Raw genomic sequence first — 19,603 nt, forward strand, 5'->3', positions numbered from 1 at the left:
AAAAATGATAATTTTCGATTTTTACACGAGGTATCAGGCCCCAAAAAAAAAAAAAAAATTCCTTATAACTTTGAAGTCTTACTTTCCCTCTCGACATCTGTTAATTTTCTTCGTAAGAAAATTTCTAGTTTGATAATTCTACGAAAATTTCAAGTAGTAACACAAAGTTAATTAATTAAGCAACTACACGTGGATCGTGAGGTATACTTACTTAAGAGTAGTTGTTCGAAACTCTTCCTCCTCCTCCTCGTGTACACGGTACATCTCGACGAAGCTCGAGCTCTTCGACATTGCGAGACGGGGAACACACGCTTGCCCTTTAATCTAATACGTCGATCGCCTATTATTAGCGAAATGCATTGTGTCGCGCGTGGTTTAATCGGGACGTTCGCCGCTAATGGAAGCGGAGAACGCCCACCCAAATCAAATCCATCGAGAGGACGGGGTGTCGAGGCGTAAACGATCGTGGCGTTCAGCCGAGGAGAAGTCTTCGCTTTGCCTTTGAGCGGATGCATCGCGATAATAGATTGTTTGTTCGAGGGAAACAACCACGTCACGCGATGCTTGAAACAGAATTGGAACGTTGCTCGCGATTAATATTGCCGTGGAACGAATCTCCTCTTGGATATGGCCATAATAACCTGTTGGAACTCCATTCTTTATTGTTTAATATTTATTGGTGTTACGCTCTCGAATAACTATTTCATCTGAGAAATTGGACATTTCATAGATGAATGAAGCACGGATTGGACGATTAATAATTACGAAATTAAGACGTCACACGTAAGTTATAGATTCGTGTCGTATATTATAATAATCTAATATTTTCTTTTAGATAAGACCAAGTGGTGGTAATCCAATTGGAAAACCATTCGCGATTAGTATTGTCGTGGAATAAAAAATTTCATTGGACGATTTCATGCCGAATTCGAATGCCAATTCGTCGATCGAATATTGTCGTGGAACGAGTCTCGTTGGATACGATCGATCGAATCGGAGCAATTATTCGTGGAATGGTATTGTCGTGGAATAAAATTCGTTGGAACGAAGCAGAATTGGAGCGTTATTCGGGGTTAGTATTGTCGTGGAGCATAGAATTTCGTTTGAATACGTCCATGATAGGGCGCATCACACCGTTGGAAAGAGCATCGAGCGCATTGTACATGCTAATGTAATCTTGTAGGAGGGAAACTTGGCATCGAGAGCCTTTCGATACCATTGTGAGGAGATATACAGATGCAACGAGATCCAACTTCGAACGACAGAGAGAGCCCCCTCGAGTGGGGCTTTAGCAGTTTCGAGACATCGAGGGTCTTTTTTTCAGGGACCAGATAATTGAATCGCGTTGAATGTAGGCGATGCCTTGTAGGATACAATGCGTCTGTAGAGGTATTAGATCGAGGAGAGGAATTTGTTCGACCTCAATTGTAAGTACGTATGATTCTTCGTGAGATTATTTTTTTTGCACAGTGGATACTTTAGTCACCTTTCTTTTTTTCACGCGAATCTTCTTGGGAATACGTTTTTCCTCTTCTTTTTCAAAAATTTTTTTCTACATTATCATCATCGATAAGTATAAAAACTAATAATTTTTTGTTACATTTTTTTTTTTGCGTGAGAACGGTAACCAGAATCTACTAATGATCGTTAGCGATGAGATATAGAATATAATAAGAAATTTTTATTAGGGTCATCCATATTTCTCGCGGCAAACTCAACGACAAAAAAGATTACGTGGAGGAAAGAAGTTAAAGTCCAAACGTAACCGAGCCAAGTAATAAATATTTCGAGGAAATAATCGATCGATGCTCTCCCTGCTCCCTCCCATCCGCACAGTTGTAACACAGGGAAAAACAGTTAGAAGATTCCAAGATTCTATGAAATAATACCTGCACCGAAGTTTCGCAAGTTTTATTCTTTTTTTCTTCTTTTATATCCAAAGATTTCGAGATTCGAGCAATTATTGTAAATAACCGTAGCCGTGATCGTAAAGTGGATGCATACAATCCAGCCACCGAAATTTATCCACATATCCACATAGAGAAATTTTTACCATGGTAAACGCAACGTTTCGCGGAATATACGAGGCGGCTCTCCGGAGGCATGTGCGGTGTGGCAAGTCGCGCGGAACGCATTATTTTCCTTTGGCAGGCTTAAAATATGTTGTTATGCCGGGGAACGAATGGGTTGAAGGGAGAAGGAGAGAGGAAGCTTAACATTTCGTACGTTGCGTATATACCGCGGAAACGAGGACGCTCGATGAAGCGGGGGGAACGACGAGACTTCACTCGTCGAACACGCCTTCGAATTAGCGAACGCGCGCGTTAAGATGATATCGTTCTAACTAAAGAGAACTTCTTAAGAAACTTCTTGGCGTGGCACACATTCTCTCATCCCCTCGTTATTACATATACGCGGGAAAATTTTAATGGCAAAAAATTTTTTTTTCTCGGTTTCGCAAAAACTTGCGAAAGTTTAATAAGTTTGTTACACGTTGTTCGAAAGTATATCTCTTAGTTCTCAGAGGGAATCTCGGAAGGATTTTCAGAAAGATTTAAGGAAAACGAATGCTGCGAAGAATTACTCTTTGTTTTCACTTTTCGTTCCTCCGCCGACTTTCCTCGAATCTCGAATCGAGTTTCTAATATAATGTTTAAATGTTGAAAAAGAAGAGATTTCGATCCACGGAAGAGACGCGAATCTTGCAATTACCTCGTGGCGGCACGCGATTCCGTACGTATCGTTTATTCCGAGTAATTGCTTCTTTAATGGAGACCGATTTCGAGGCCGTGCAAACTTTCTCGACCCGTCTAAAGTCAATTTGACGACAGTTAAGTAAATTTAGGTTTCTTGGACAACCTTGAGCCGAAGATGTAATTCGTGTCAAGCAATCTGGCCGTGCATCCTCGTGATCCTCTTGTCATGTCTTGCGGTTTCGGGCTGAAACTTTAGACTATTCGCAGGTGTTTATTTATCTAGGTATCGTCGTATCATTTAAGATACGGATCTCGAAATAGGATGGAAGAATTTGATGAATTTTCTTGAAATTTGTATATGCATCGATCATTGTGAAAAGATCGTATACGTATGTAAATTAAATGTCCAAGTTTCAAGATCATCTTCGTGTCATCCAAATTGCAAAAGAAAGGAAAAAAAGGATATAGAAAATTATCGAAATTACCAATATCAATTAAAAATCCCAGAGATTTTCGTACTCCTTCCGTATAAATTTATACAAGAATAAAACAAGATTTATACCAATCGTATATAATCGTCACACATCGTATACAATAATCGTATATCATTCCAATTACGCAAGGGGATTGAAGAAATCAAAGAAAAAAAAAAATGTCCAAAATAATATAATGAAATTAACAATCATCCGTATATCGTGCAATAATCGTATATCTCTCAGAAAATTACCAGAAATTAATTGACTCGGGGGAGGAGATTGAAAAAAAAATCCGAAACTTCTTCGTACCGTCTTCGTTTCGATCGGTTCACTTTACGACCACGGCGTTCAATAAAATTCGGAAAAAAAATACAGGCTAATTAAAACGAAAGCGGGAGCCTCGAAAGCGCCTGGGAGAGGCGACTGTAACGAGCGGCAGGGTGGCCGAACACAATGTCCATTGCGCAGCCTGTACCGTTATTTTTTTATGTTTACAACGTGGCCACGTTCGAGGCCCTGTTACGCAACTTTCGTAACTGTATATCGCGTATACCGTGTCACGGGATCAACCGAAGAGATATATCTGGCTTCGAGGGGCGAGCTTCCATCGAGAACTTACGATCCTCCTCCCGTGTGCGCGCGCTCCACACAGGATACAGCGCAGCCATCGTTCAAGCCCCGATAAATCGCCGTTTCGATACGCGCGACCTCGTGAAATACGCGATGACAACGTTCACCCCGCTTTGCTTCCTTGTTACCTCTCAAGAAGGAGTGGAATAAGAATTACACGAGTTGGTTTCAAGTAGAGTAGAATAATTAACTTTCTTCCTGCTGGTTGCTCTCCCGTTCGTCAGATTCCATAATTTGGTCGTCGAACGATTCTTCACTCGTGAAATGAGTTATCTGTCTTGGAAATTTTTTGCAAATTTTCGTGAATCTTCCATTGCGGATAAATAAAGTGGGGTAAATAAGTTTAAAGGAAATATTTTTCCAGGATCTCGTATTTTAACGAGTCGATTTTTCACTCGATTTATTAACAGCCGTTTATTAAATTTACACTCTCGGTTTTTATTATATTCTCGTTTATTCGTTTACATCTCCTGTATTTGCATATTATAGACGGCAAATTGGATTTCAACTGTTCGAGCTAATTTTGACCGGAAATATAATCTCGAAAGTGGTGGACGCGCACGTACGCAGGGCGTAGCGACGATCCACCTCCGCGTTCTTAGATTAGACGTGGCTGTTCGAGAATTCGCTTTTGCCCGCCGATACTTTGCATAGAAATTGCCTCGACCCAATTCACAAAGCGGGGAGAAGCTCGAAGATTCCCGAGGTGCTCGCCAACCCTAATTCATTCGCTCCATGCAAATGCGGTCGTTATTGGTGTGGCCGTACTTTCCTTTACTTCTCAAGTGTTCCACATTGATTGAATTTTAGGGGCCTGTTTTACAACCCTGCTGGATTTTTAAACCAATTTTCCTCCGAAATCCTTCAACAAATTTAATTAATTAAACTCCAATTAAATAAGGATGATTGATTTATAGAATTCGATCTCGCCACTTCTCAATAACAAAACAATGAAAATTCTATACGACATCTCAAACGACTCGGGAGAAACGTCTCGATCGTAAATCTGCATAAATGTCTTCTTCGTGCAATCAAATCTCATCTCTGAGAGAGACGTAGAAACTAGAAAGATGTAATCAAGTAATTTTCAATCAAACGTTTGCCTCGAACTTTTCCTTCTTACGATAAAGCCCATTAAGAGTAATTCGCCTCGTAAATTCTATTATTAGCCGGTATTCTAAATTAACTCGAGGAACGTAGAACGCATAAAGAATGAAGAGAAGGGAGAGAGAGAGAGAGAAAAAAAAGAAAAAAGTAAGAACGTTTCGAGGAAATTTCCCTGTTCTCGAGATTCAACGTCTGGCAACGTTCCCTCCGTGGAATCGAGACGAAAGATTTTTGTTCCCAGCGCGCATCACCGAGACGAATGCCTCTGCATCTCGTCTGCGTGCAAACTTTCACCGGTGTCCATTGTCCCCATCGTTATGCCAACTCACACGCGCCGTTTGCGAACGCTCCAAGGCTTTCATTTCGCGAGTGACAGTCTTCTCTTCCATTCAGCGATCCTCGTGGACGATTTCTTTTGCCGGGCCACCACCTGGAACCGCGCCTCGAACTGACGCGTGACCATAATTTTCGAAATCCATCGAGATCTTCGAGAGATCTCGTTCCCCAAACCGGCTTCGTCCGTATTTTCGTCCAATATCATTATCTATACTTCGTCAGAGCATCGTGACGCTCGCGTTTAACGAGATTCCCATTTAGAGTTGCCATTTAGAGTGTGTAACACAAGTTAAGGATAGGTAATTTTACATTTCTAAGTTTCTAAAGAAATCCTAAGATCCTAAGAGGAAAGGATGATCCGTGGAGAGAGAGTCGTTCACTTGACTCCAACCTCGTTTCTCACGCGTAAATGGGGAGAACGATTTGCTAAGAGAATGGCTAACCGTTCACCTCGGGGGCCAGAAAGAATCTTTTTCTCCTGGCTCCTCGTGCAGCCACTTGTCCATGTCATCCCCGAAATTGCATTGTTGCACGCGAACAGAGACATCTCGTTTACGAAAAAGAAGAAAATCTTCCCTCCTTTCCCCCTATTATCTTCTATTTCTTACGATGTTTTCGACTAGTCAATCAGAAACAATTGAAAATTCACCCGAAGCGAAGTTCCAAGTAAGAGAAGTTACTTTCAAGTGAGATCATTCGATTCAATTCAAGTTTACATATTTTCTTCGATACTTTGAAATAAAAATTAAAAACGAGGTGATATTTGTCAGAAAATTTGAAAATTCAATGAAACGTCATCATCATTTTCCAAATCTATCTATTGCATCTAATCACTGCAAAATTTAAATTCAACCTGAAATTCAATTAACCAACACAACCAATCTCAAGATTCAACGAATATTTAACCAAGATTTCGCCACCCGAAATGGAAAAATTTCCCAGAAATTCGCACGAGGGGACTTTCTCGCCCGCTTGCTTTTAACGAATTACGAGCACGTATCACGTGAGGAGATATTGCAAAAGAGTTCGAAGCACGCCTCGATTATTCCGGGCCCATCTGGCGCAATAACGAAAAACCGGGGACGGCGGATCTATAGGCGATAAATCATGGAGTAAAAACAACGTACGAGGTTCGTATTTCGAACAATGCAACGGGGTGAAGGATCGCGGTTATTCGAGGCCATCGGGGCCCTATACGTGACATCGAATAAATGTGAAACTCCGATAAAGGGCAAAAATGGACAAGCGATAAAATTACGTTTCGAAGAAACGTGACGCCTTGCTCGATTGAAACATTTGTATCCGACCTCTCTTCGATGTAAAAGATCTGTGCGAAAAGAGGGGAAGAGAAGGGAGGGGGATGGATTTTTCCTCGGCGAAAGGGCGGCTTTAAGCCGCGATTACCGAAAGTTAAGTCGAGGGTGGGATGGAGAGATCCAGAGATGGAGCCGTTTTGTAGGGGAATAAAGCGGAACTCCGCCCAATCGGGCGACAAACTTTCTCCGCTATTCTCCTCCGAGAGACGAGGAGACCACGCTTCGATGCGCTTTCCAGCCTTCTCGAATCTGATATTACGATTGATCTTCTAACTTTGAAGGTATTGGAAGAATCTGATGAAACGTTAGTATCAGATTCTTTATTGTGATTATTGTATCATACTGCGTTTAATTGGAAAGTTGGAGAGGTATCTTCTCTAAAACTTAATGTTTTACGTTTCCAAGCACGAAGAGGGGAAAAAAAATGAAAGGAAGAATAGAAGAATTAAATATTATATAATACACCGCGATTAATCTTTTAACTTAACGAAGCCTTTACACGTACGATATATACTTTTCTTTCACTTTATGTATCGCAACGGTGACGTTTTTCACTGTTAATTACAGAGGCGAGAAGAATAGAGAGAATGTAAATTAAAAAAGGAACCAGAAGAGGAGGGGGAGGGAAGGAATCATTGTCAACCTTCCCTTCAAGGTTTCGTCGTCCAAGCTTTCAGAACAAGGCCAAACGCGGATTGTTTTCGACGTTTCGCGAAACGGGAACACGCGTCGTACAATTGTACAACGAAGATCGTTGCCCGTGGCAAAACAATAGGCCGACACGCTTCCACCCGCGACTTCCATCTGCTTTCTTTTTTTTTTTTTTTTTTTTNTTTTTTTTTTTTTTTTTTTTATTGCTTCCTCTTTTTCATTCAGCGTTATTACGAAACCGCGTGTCCCCCTCCGACCGACACTTTCATCCTTCTCCTTTGTTATCTCCCATTTATCACTTCCTACGAAATCACAATTGGTGTTGCGCAATCTTCTTTTTTTGGTCGCAGATAAGAATCATCCGTGTCGAGGTCGAGAAATTTTATTTCAATATTTGCTAATTTTTATCACTCGCTTACCTTGAGAAGAGAACAAATTCGTAATATATTTAAAATTCTCAATTTTCTTTCATTTTGATTACTTAATTATCGAATAACTAAAAAGAATCCTTCTCGCATCAACAGAAGATTTAATATCATAAAAAAACGTTCAGAAGAAGCGAATCAGGGTTCGGATGATAAAATTTCGATTGCTAATGAGTTATACCAATTTTTACATTCAAATCGAAATTATTCGAAGCAAAAGATTCGAAACGTGTCTGTCAAAATATTATACGGTATACACCTATTCAAAGTCGTGCATTCGTGGTGCAGTGTACAAAGCGGAATGATCAGAGGAATGTTGGATCACGGCCAGAATCGTCGGGCCGAAGATACGGCGAGGCTTGCAAACTTACGAACACGTGGAAATACCAACCAAGATTCTGCGAAGATTGGGGCGAGGATGAAGCGAGAGATTTCGTGAGATTTTTCTGAGAAATTGGAATCAAATTGGAAATGTGTGTAATGTGTTAAGATTTTACAGCCGAATGTAGGGGGATCCTTACTGGGCCAATGCAGTTTTACAGAACGGAACGGGCGTTCTCTCCGTTTCCCGCTTTTTAATTGGCCTCGGGATGATAAATCTTGGCGAGCTCGCTTTAATTGCGCATCGCGGCTCATGATATATTTATCTCGATGAAAGATTCGATGTTGGTAAATTTCGTCAATTATGCAAATTGCGAATTTCTTCGGTCGGAATTAAGGCGTGAGATAGTGGCGTAATTACACGGATCCATCCCATATTTTTTCCTTAACGAATTAATGCCTCGTACGTGAAAAAGAATCTATTATATCGTATCTCTTCTTAGTACGGCCTGTAGTATATACCTGACAATCGTTACTTTGGATCGTTAAAATTGATCGTTTAAATTACTACTAATATGAGAATCGTAAATCCTAATTGATCTGTCGAAAAGAGGCACGAGCATGATCGAGCATGATCGAATCAACGGCAATAACAACTAATGAAAATTGGACAAGGAAAATTTCTAAAGATTCCAGGAAAAAATATTGGAATAAAAATGATGAGGATACGTTTCTTAGAAATTTTTTTTTTTTAAAAAAAATTGCAACTCGTAGTTGGGATACGCTGAAAAATGACAGGACACTTAACCTGTGTAACGAGTTATTAATATCGTGCCGTCGTTTTCCCTACGCCTTGCTCGACGCGACCGAACAAATTAATATCTCCCTTAGGAAATGTTTCTCCTTGTATTTATCATCATTCCGGTGTTCCCCGCGTGTGGTGAACGGATGCGGCGGGAAGCGGGGTCAGAAAATGCCGCTAGAAAATGTGTATTGCGACCCAGTGACACAACGAAGATCCCGGCAACCGTTATCGCGTGTTGCCTCCGCTTTTTCTCCGCGTTTCTGCGACACGTTTCAGGAATGCGTCGACTGTTATCGATGCTGTACAGTGGTTCTTGATCCTAGCTTCCCAACGCTATATAGCCTCCGTGGCATGCTAACCTTGGCAAGCAAAACGAAATACGTGAAACTATCGGGATCTTTGTCTTCCTCCTCGAATCGAACAATTCTTTTTAAGAAATTTAAATTTAGCGGAAATTGAATAATGCAAATAATTTTTATTCCCCTGTCTCTAGAAAATGTCTCGAAAATAAAATTTTCAACGAATGTTTTATTACGAGGTTAAATTTTTTTAAGAAACGAAATCTTCTCATTTTTTCCTCGTTGTCAATCATTGAAAAGAATCCGTAAATGTAAATCTTATCACGATATTATATTAAAATTAACAAGAGACGAAAATTAAAAGACAAATATGGAGAAAGGTATAAATCGCCATTAACACTTGACAAGTGTTCCCTCGACACCTTTCGATTTCTTATAAATCTTTTAAATTCAAAGACGACGAATCGGTCGAGGCGACGTAAAAAAAAACCGATCGTCACGTTCGCGGTTAACTGTATTTTAATTATATCGAAAGACGATCCTCGGTCATCGTTCGAGTTAATTAAAATTTATTGCCGCATCTGGCACGCGTGTGTTTGTTAAGTTTAATGGAAATTCTGGAGGGCGGCTCTGGAACAGGCGCTGATATCGAGCGCTCAATTACAAGGGAATATACGGTGGCTTTAATTTAATCATTAACCGGCCATATATCGAACTTCGCGAAAATAAAAAAGAAAAAACAAAAACAAAAAAAAAGAGGCAGAAACAAATATACATATGTATATCGAGAAAGTCGAGTGAGGAGAAAGAGACGAAGAAAAAATGAAAAGAAAAAAAAAAAAGAAGCAAGGAGGAGAAAGAAAAAAAATGGATCGACTGGTTCGTTCCTCGGCATCGATCGGCCCGTTCGTTCCTCCACTTCCGTCGTTTCTCTGTCCTTGAAAAGCAATTAAACGCAAGTGCGTTCTCGTGAAGGGGCCACGACGAGAACGGGAATACTGTTGGCGACGGCGGTCGATAATTAAGAAGAGAGAGTCGACTCTGCCTTGACTATCTCCTCGACACGTTATGCCAGATCCACACCGAGACCGATCCTCTTAACACGTTCAACTACGCGCTATCAAAAATCGAGGCAGGTCTCTGATATTGAATATTTTCTCTGATTTTAATATAAAAGATTGTGATAGTGAATATCTAAAATGGATAACATTTGTATGAAGGAAGGAATGCGCGTAAGAGGAAAGCTGGAAAGCTTCTTTTCATTTTTCACGTTTCAGGTGAAACAATCAATATGACGCGAGCTTACGCCTTTGAATAGAAAATCTCCTTGACGCATACGTTGCGTCACGAATATTGAATGTGTTAACAAACATTACGGATGCTTCTTAGTGTGAAGTAACGCTACTGTTGTATAATATAATTCTATCATACGGTCCAGAGAGGATTAGAACGACCGAGAAGGAGAATGGAACGATTCAAAGCCAATGACACCGTTCCACGAACGTTATTGTGTAGTTTACGGAAGTGTTACAACCGACGTGTAAATCTTGAGAGAGAGAGATTCGTGAGTTTTTCTACGATTTTAAATAATTGTGGGCAGATAAGTGAGAAAAATGTTTGAACGTTATTTTACAGAGGAATTTGTGTAATTCGAAAATTTTAATCAAACGAATTACACGTACAGAGCAATTTTGAGGGGAATTGGGATGAAATCGACGTTCAAAATTTCAGCATTTTGTCAAATTTTAAATATAATTTTTTCTTGAGAATTGTTTTCGTCATAAGGTTATTAAGAAATAAAAAATATATCGGAATATTGATCGAATCTCTTGCAATGATATTTGGATAAAACAAATTGCTCCATATTCATTGTACAATCATAAAGTTTCATTAAAAATAAAAAATTCATTAACATTTCATTAAAAAATAAAAAGTTGTTCGAATATTTTCGTGAGCCACTAGCGTGTTTCGTGGCTCGTTGCATCCGCGCCGCTTGTCATACATAACATTTAGGTGTTCTTAATTTTGTTAAAAACATAAAATGCGCGTTATAATCTTCTTCCTATTACAAATATATTCAATTCATTATCGAAATGATCCATTGCTTACTCCCAACGACACAACCAACCATCGAAAAGTGCCTTGGCCAGATCCAGATTCCGAATCTTCTTTCTTTCGTTAAAAAAAACCGGACACCAAACTGAGATGATTCAAAGAAGATTCTTTCGAACGAAACTTTATCAAGAGAAAGGGGATCGATTTTCAATCCTTTCAAACGATCCTTCCCTCTACGGAACGAAAACGACTAATCCAAAAAAAAAAAAAAATCGATAACCAAGCTCAATTACCCGCGATGCATCGAGTAAATAAATTCAATTCGCGTTGTCCCCGCGACCACGGCCACGGTCCAAGTGACCCACTTCCGCCGAGGTTGAACAGGACGAAGAGGAGAGGGACGCGCAGGTTAAACGAAACGGGCGATTCTCGAAGGGAAAGGGAAGAATCGTGCGTGGCCAGTTCCGTAAAGGGGACCTTTTAACCGCTCCTCCACGTCCAATAAAACGAGCCCGGCCTCGCCGTGGAAATTCCTCCTCGACACGGTCGTAAAGCTGCCATCGCGCCCGTGTCAATTAGGGGCGCACACACGCCACGAAAATTCGACACGAGGCGATGGAATCGAATTTCTGCCTCGTGCCAGTTTCCGCCATCGACGATCAAGGTCGTGGCTCCTGGAAACGTTTCCCCGCAATATTCGGCGAGAAAGCTCTGCCAGCGGGTTTATCTAGTTCGAGCCGAGTTTCTCGTCGGGAACGGATATCGATTCCATTAAGCACGATGTTGTTGGTAAATTCTGTTATATCGTAGTCCAATGCGTTATCGTATTGGGTATCGGTGAAATGTTTCTCTCCAAGTTCTCTAATACCCTTGTCGTTACGTAGTTCTTAGCATATATAGAGTTGAAGGATCGTAGCAGGATCTTAATATTGTCGTTAAAGATTCTAAATATACGTTCTTTGGATGTTATATTATAGTTTATTTTTTGCTTTATTTAACGTTGCATCAATTATCTCTATGGTTTATTGGAGGATAAGGTTACAATTTTGTATTCTACGATGAATAATGTACTTTATTATCGCAGTCAGATACACCTGGCATTTAAATTGGATTTTAATAATTAATAAGGTTACGTTATAAAATAAATAATAAATAATTCTTATCATTTCTTTGACTTATGTCTTGGTGGTAACGTTTAATAAACAACTAAATCGATTTTTAATATAAAATCTTCAATTTGAACTTCAATATATACAACATATATAGAAAAATAAATAAGAAAATCTGGTTTTTTTAAGAACAGGAAACAGCCCCATAATTAAAATCTCAATATCCGGTTTTTAAAACGCCGTATTTCCCATGTTCCTGGATTCTTAAACCACTCTGTCAGTCTTCCACTCGGCGCTAAAACTCTCAACCCTCTCGTGAATCTCGTATATACGTAGCCGAAGAAGCCCCACACGCGCAATTAGCAGAGCCCTTATACGGGGAGGAGGAGGGGTGGAAAGAGGGCCGGTGCCTAATTAAAATTTCACTTAACACGCAACGTTGCAACCTAACAAGCTTGCGGAACGGCTACATTGCTACATTTTTTTCTCCACGAAATAATTCTTCTGGACCACCCTATCCGCGACAGAATCCATCGAACTCGAACACGGTTGTGCGTCGTCGAAGCGCGACAACCCGAGTGCATTCTCGCTCTTTTCCCTCCTTCTTTTTCTTCCTTCTCTCTTATTTTCTACCGCACTGCTACTCTTATAACGAGACCGCAATTAACGAGGCCAGGCCGGGCACCAGCAATTTCGAGCATTCGTGTAACGCCGATGGATGAGAGGCGAGGAGGGGGAGAGGAAGAGGATCGTTTCTAAGTCATGCCATCCGGTCCTGTGGTAAATTCCGTCCGGCTCGGCTAATCGGCTGCGTGCATCCCAAATGAGCCTGATCCCCCGCAGAGGGTTGCACCATGTATTTTAAACGTATGCAAAGCTGAAGATTGGCCGCACGATTTATGCCGTAATGTTGAAACCGGATTTCGCGCGATACAATTACGCGAGAATGGGTGCAGCACCCTGCCTGAAAATTAAATTGAATGGAGAGATTGGATTTGGTGCGTAATAAAAGGTTGAATGGAGGATTGTTGATTTTGGTGGATGGATAAGAGAGGGCAGTGAGACAGTTTCTGGGAATTGTCTTGCAGAGACTGTCTAAAATAATATTTTTGGAAAATAAAATAAAGCAATAAATCAAGATGCTGTGAGTTAATATATTTATAAATATTTTTTAAACAGTTATTGTTCTTACTTTGGATAGCATAGAGCTCTGATTAAATAACAATAATAACAAAAGAAATAGAAAGGCGCGTGTGAGTGTCGAAAGAATATTTCAAGATTTTAGTAAGTGAATTATAGAGAATTGTTATTTTTTGGCACCGGTCCTGGAACTCATCCTTCTCCAAAACTAGCTACGTGATTAAATATATACAGATATATTCTTTTTCGAAACACGAATGCTGGATAAATCTTAAACGAATCCCGTGGCAACCTCTTTACATAGAAAATCTTGTTACTACAAATTTTAAACAACTCCATTTTGCATCGATTAATCTTATTGTAATCCTGGTTGTCAAGGAGGAGGAGAAAATATGGATCGATCAATTCGATCGGGATGTGTAATTCTTCTCTCGATCCTTGAGAACGACTTCTCTAATCCGATAAATATATTATCTCGAAGATAACTCGAAGAGGAAACATCTTGTTGCTCTTGTTACTACATGATGCGTCTTGGGCATCGATCGCATGAACCACCGCGTTGAACGAGCCATGGTGAAAAAAAAAAAAAAAAGAAAAGGAAGAAAGAAGGAAAGAAAGAAAGCGATTGTCGAGGAGAAATTCCTTTTTCAAGTCCTGTCGGACCTCCGCTGCTGTCGGACTGGGAACAATGGAATCAACGGCGGCCGCGATATACGCGACGCAAGTGTACCGTGAAAAGAAAATGCATCTCGGCCGCGTGTTTCAAAAGATCTCCTCGAACTTTGTTGAGAAAAAAAAAAAAAAAAAAACAGCAAAATTATTCTATAAATTCTATAAATTCGTCTCGAAGAATGTAGAATTCAAATTTGCCATACATACTTGCTTCGATTGAATCCTTTCCTTCTAAATCTAAATCATTATTATCGTATTATCGTGCTACTTATATATAATAATTTTATAATAATTAAACACGTGTTAACTCCATAAAAAAAATTTTAGGTTAGGTTTGCGTCACACCGCGTGGAAAGCGGGGAACGGTTCACCGGTAGAGCTGGTCGAGTTTGAGGGATATCGATGGTTCGAGTCAAGTTTCTATTACGGTCAGATAATAATAGGAGATTACAAGTGAAACTTGCTCGAAAGGTTAAGAGTCGAGGCGGCGGAACAGAGAGCGCAACCACGGAAAATGGGTTAATTAATCGTGTCAATTGTCTATTTACCACCTGGACGAAAAAAAAAAAAAAAAATCTCGGTTTCATTAGACGTTTACCCGACATTTCCACTCTGAATCACCGAACGCTGCAAGGACTTCTCGTGCAAGGAATCCTCTATATAATAACATTTCCATTCGCCTCTCTTTTCCTCGTTCTCTCTCGCTTCGGTATCTAGCTCATCGCAATATATCTCGGCTCACGCATGCGCAATTAGTGGACGCGTTTAACACAAAGCAGGCGGTTTAATTAACGCGCCAATTTTCAACGGGTCGTCGAGTTATCATCCGGTGAAAAACGTCGCGATATTTTCACCGGATAAGATCGAATCTACAAACTCTCCGTTTGTTAATCAACGTGATGAAATCGAAACGATAACGATGCAATCTCGTTAACGAATACACTCTCTGCGACAAAACGCATACAGCACACTCTATAATTTTCTCACTATTAATTTGATTTTAAAAAAGAAAGATCAATAACGTAAAAACGATACATTTGACGAAAATATTGGAATGAAATTATAATTATAATTATAATTGTCTTTGCAATATTCTCTCTAGTAAAAAAGGAAAATTTTAATCTTTTTCCATATTATTAAGAAAGGTATATTTTATACGGTTTTATAAAGCGTAAAATTCAGATATATTGCATTGTCTCGAGACGATCATAAGGTATACACGATCATTTTGTCGCCGAGCGTAAGTCCATTACATTACTAGTAGCGTGACTGTTCACAATATGAATATTTTACCTTGTTAACCTCGCGACAATGTAATTATCTTCTGGTAAATACGATCAAACGATAGCCTTTAAATATCCGCAGCCGTGAAACGCGTGTTAATTCCTCTCGTGCTAATTGGTCTGTCGGCAATTATCCGCGCGGCGTTAATCCCCGTGCGGGATATCGAAACTAAAAAGTTTCTCCTGTGCCAGATAATCTGCACGAGGAACTTCAGGTTCACAACAATATGGTGAACGCGTGTGCGCGGAATCGGTTGTTATTTCCCCGGCACCACTTACGCACCAGTTACGAGCCGAGAAAGGAAATGCATTTCGCGTATGGAGAGCGTCCGGCTGAACCCGATATCGCACGATGCACTATCCTCTATGGAGAGTTCTTAAAACTTAACCGCTTATCCGTTCTTTATCATCGCGAAGGCGATGCTCGATTATCAACACGATTGTCAACGCCGTAAACTGTAAACTTCTCGCCATCTTTTCTCTTTCCACCATATCTAATTATTCCAGCAATGGAAATGAACGAAGGTAATTTATTAATCGTGTCGATTAACGAATGGTATACGCGTCTACTTGAAGAAATTTTGATCAGAAGTTTCGATCGAACAGTGGTGATTCGGGATGCAAATATAAACGATAGGAAGGAAGGAAGTTGTTCGGAAAGGGAACTCGAACGTTTGTACTCTCCATAATGGTATTCATAAATAAGTGGCGATATTGCGGCCGTTCCGTAGCGAGGTAATTAAGTTGCTCGAGTTGAACGAGCAATTTCGGGGAAAGTAAATATTCAAATGCTATTATCTCGAAGAGACGCTTCTACAATTTCGTATTCGCGGGAAGGAATAAGGGAATAAAAAGTAAGTCTACTTTGCATACCGAGACACCATTCGTCTCTCGTAATAAGTAAATTCTTCTCCTAGATTGTTAGAAATTTCTTTCCTACGAAAGGAAATGAATTTGAAACACGTGAAGAGAATTATAACAATTTTTTCGATTCCACGGATTTTTCGATTCACTTTTTAAACGAAGAAAAAGTTCCTTTTGGTTTTCATTCGCAATTTTCGGGATTATCACATTGTACGATACCATAAGAATGTGAATCGAAATGCACGTTCGAAATGGAATGAAAGAACGAATTAGCCAGTCAATGGAGAAACAATTAAACGAGGATGTGGAGGAGCGCGGCAAATTTTTCTTACCGGTTCGCGGAAGACGGTACTCGTTAGGCCAGCGAACTAGAGCGAAAACTTCAAAAACTGGTGAGAGTGGCCGTCGAGAGGCATAGATCGCGTTTCGGTTTGTCTACAATGTAGAATCCAACCGATATTTCGATTCGAAATATTCTCTTCCCGATGGAAATCGACCCGGTCATATTCGAATATTAATGATCCTCGAGCCGCACGGTTTCAGATTTCGTTTCCCTATCCATCTTCGTCTTCTTCTCCGCCTAGAACCGATTTCACGAGATGAGAGCAGCTGTACGATACGATACCTTTTTTTTTTTTTTTAAAACGAATAATATAAAACTCCGGTACAATGATTAATATATACTAAATTGTGTCGTTGTAATAATGTGTGTCATCTTCGTAGAAATACGTATCCAATATTTCATAGATTAAAATCCGGAAGAGAGTTTAATTAATAAGAAGAAATTAATTTTTACGTTAACTTGAAATCAAATTTCGACGAGAAATTTTAACATCACAGATAAGACGCGTGGATTGTTAAAGTTCTTAAAAAAAAAAACCGAATAATAATACGGATTACGTGATAAATTTATTATTTCGTTGGAGGGGAAACAACATAGGCATATCCTTTACGAGATATCCATCTTGGATTCCATTCTCATTCCACTCCGATCGGGCGCAATCTTGTGAGATAACTCGTGCAAGCACGGAGGCGATCCCTGAAACGATCGCTCGAAGCGATGTCCACAGAGGGAGGAGGCGCAGGACTAGACTCCGGACGAGACAGGTAGCGCGAGAGGAGGCCGTCGGCCTCGACTGCGTTCTCCAAGAGGTCGACCCACTTCGCCCAAAGGCGAGAGGGACCGTACTGGTAGGCAGTTACGCGCGTATACGTGCACCTTATACACGATAAATATATCTACGATCTTCTTTTTGCGTTCTATAACGGCCTCACCCTTTCTCCGATTTTCCATCTCTCTCTTTCTCTCTCTTTCACCATCTTCGTTCTCTCCCCCTCGATGCAACTTGGAAACGTATTTTTCGATCGATAGACAAGATCGATTTTTTTCTTTTTTTTTTTTTTTGAAACGATTGTCGAATGCGAGTTGTGTTTCGTTGCAATTGTTAGAAAAATTATTTAACATCTGTGGATAGATATACAAGTCAGATATACATCTTCGATGAACAAAGCGTAGGAAAGATTACAGCAACGAATAAATAAAGAAATTAACAATAGATAATGATAAGAATAAATTTACGATATCAAAAATACAATTATATATTCTCATTGAAAAAAATAATATTATTATTAAATATTTAATTAATAAATTAAATTATACATGCATAATATAATTAGTGTTAATCTTAAGTTTTAATAAATTAAGGAAAAAATTAAAAAAAAAAATTTACGCTCGCGACAAAACGTCAATCTTTTGCTTGATTTCTTTATCGCCACCCCCATTTTGGGGCGGTGAATTCGACAAAAAAAATAAATTAGAGTCGCGTCATCGTTTCCGGAAGCGAGGAATTAACCGCGAGGAATTTTCCTTTCGATCGGGTCGCGGTCTCGCTATCGGGTGTTTACGTCTCGTTTCGTTTGTCCTCGATGTCGATATTAGTCGTCGAAACCCGTAGTGCTCGACCGCGTGTCGTGTCGATCGCACGTGTGTGTCTCTCCCGTGACGATTTTCATAATTCCATCCCGCCTCTCCACCACCTTTTGTCCATCATCCTCGCTTCCATCGCGTACGAATTCTGTCGCATCTCTCCAAAAACAGAAAAGAAAAAAAAACGATCGTCAAGCCGCGGCGGAAATTTTTACTCGAGGAAGAAAGGGAAGGAGGGGAGGGGAGGACAGCGATAGAAGTCGATAGAAGCAGTGTATCGCGATACGATACGGAATCGAAGAGAAAAGAGAGAAAGAAAGAGAAAGAAGGTGGACCTTCAGAAGAGGCGCGTGAAATCACCGGTATTCTTCCTGGCGGGAGACGACACGTGGTTTCTGCAGGCACGCGGCTCCCTACTCTCCACCACGAGTTCCTCGTCCACGCTGGACGCAATCAGCCGATCCTCAAAGCGCGACCGGTAGTCGTACCGCGTGCACGTGGAGCTCTCCCATCAACCGATTATCGCCCATCGATCTCCGTCTCGTCCGCGCAGCAGGATCTAACGTCCAGTTGGCGCGTGATCGTACCTACGATGATCGTACGCCCGGCCTTGCTCGATCTCGATGATCCATGACCCCGATCGTAAACCCCGTCGCGTAAATTTTGAAACAGTCGGGAAATAGTCGCGGAAATTTTCTCGATATCGATATCGTGAGCGTATTTGTGAATCGACTTCCGTGGAAAAGCCGTGGGTCGGTGGTTCGTGGTGAATCACTGTTTTGGGGCCGGCCTACCATCCAGCCATCCGGCCAGACTGGATCCGACCGGATTTCACCTTTCGACCAGAAGAACAGAAGGGATACAGGGTGGTTCCTCGGAGTTCAGTGGCACATGTGATCGTGATCGAGAGAGCTGCTCCAGTGTTCTCGCGCGGGGGCCAGCAGCGGTTTTTGTCCTCCAGTTTTGGATCTTGAGGAATGGACGGCCAAGAATGAAGAAAGGGTGAACGTTCGGCTGCGTAGAACGTGAGCGAGAGAGAGAGAGAGAGAGAGAGAGAGAGAGAGAGAGAGAGAGCTGTTTCAAATCGGGTGAGTCAACGTTTTGTTTTTATTTTTTCGAATATTTGTCTCGAGATGTCGTGTACCGACAACTACGCCGTTTCGCGTTTTCTATTTACCGGTATTTAGCTGCGAGGCTTGTTTATCTCGTTCGACTAGAGCGTACGGATCGCTCGTCGATTGTTGTGTTGCGTTTGTGGTTTACGTCGGATACTACTTTCTTGCGAAAAAAAAAAAAAGAGAAAAAATTGTTCCCGTGTAATAACTTGGAGACATCGTAGAGTGTCGCGAACTAGGTTATATCTTTTACATGGAAAATTTGCCTCGAACAGCCGCCAGCTGTTTCTGGCTTTCGTGTTTATACTGCGAGTATACTTGGTGGGGAGAGGGGGGAGGGGGGAGGAGAAAAAACAAAAAGGCTCGTCAACGCGTT

The 19,603-nt window shown here is 40.7% G+C and overlaps 1 protein-coding gene across 2 annotated transcripts in view; it reads left to right on the forward strand.

Moving 5' to 3' along the window:
* The first annotated feature begins 1,361 nt into the window (after positions 1 to 1,361).
* LOC122713984 (serine proteinase stubble-like) overlaps positions 1,362 to 19,603 on the forward strand; it is a 71,046-nt gene continuing 52,804 nt past the window's right edge. The window contains exon 1 of one of the 2 annotated variants that reach the window (XM_043934900.1): positions 1,362 to 1,431. The gene's annotated coding sequence lies outside the window, so the exon portion shown is untranslated. Of the gene's footprint in view, positions 1,432 to 18,394; positions 19,138 to 19,603 lie in introns of those variants that run through there. The other variant, XM_043934899.1, reaches the window with a different exon arrangement.

This window comes from Apis laboriosa, unplaced genomic scaffold (assembly GCF_014066325.1).
Source record: "Apis laboriosa isolate Shangri-la unplaced genomic scaffold, ASM1406632v1 scaffold26_cov146, whole genome shotgun sequence".
Taxonomy (NCBI): Eukaryota; Metazoa; Arthropoda; class Insecta; order Hymenoptera; family Apidae; genus Apis; species Apis laboriosa.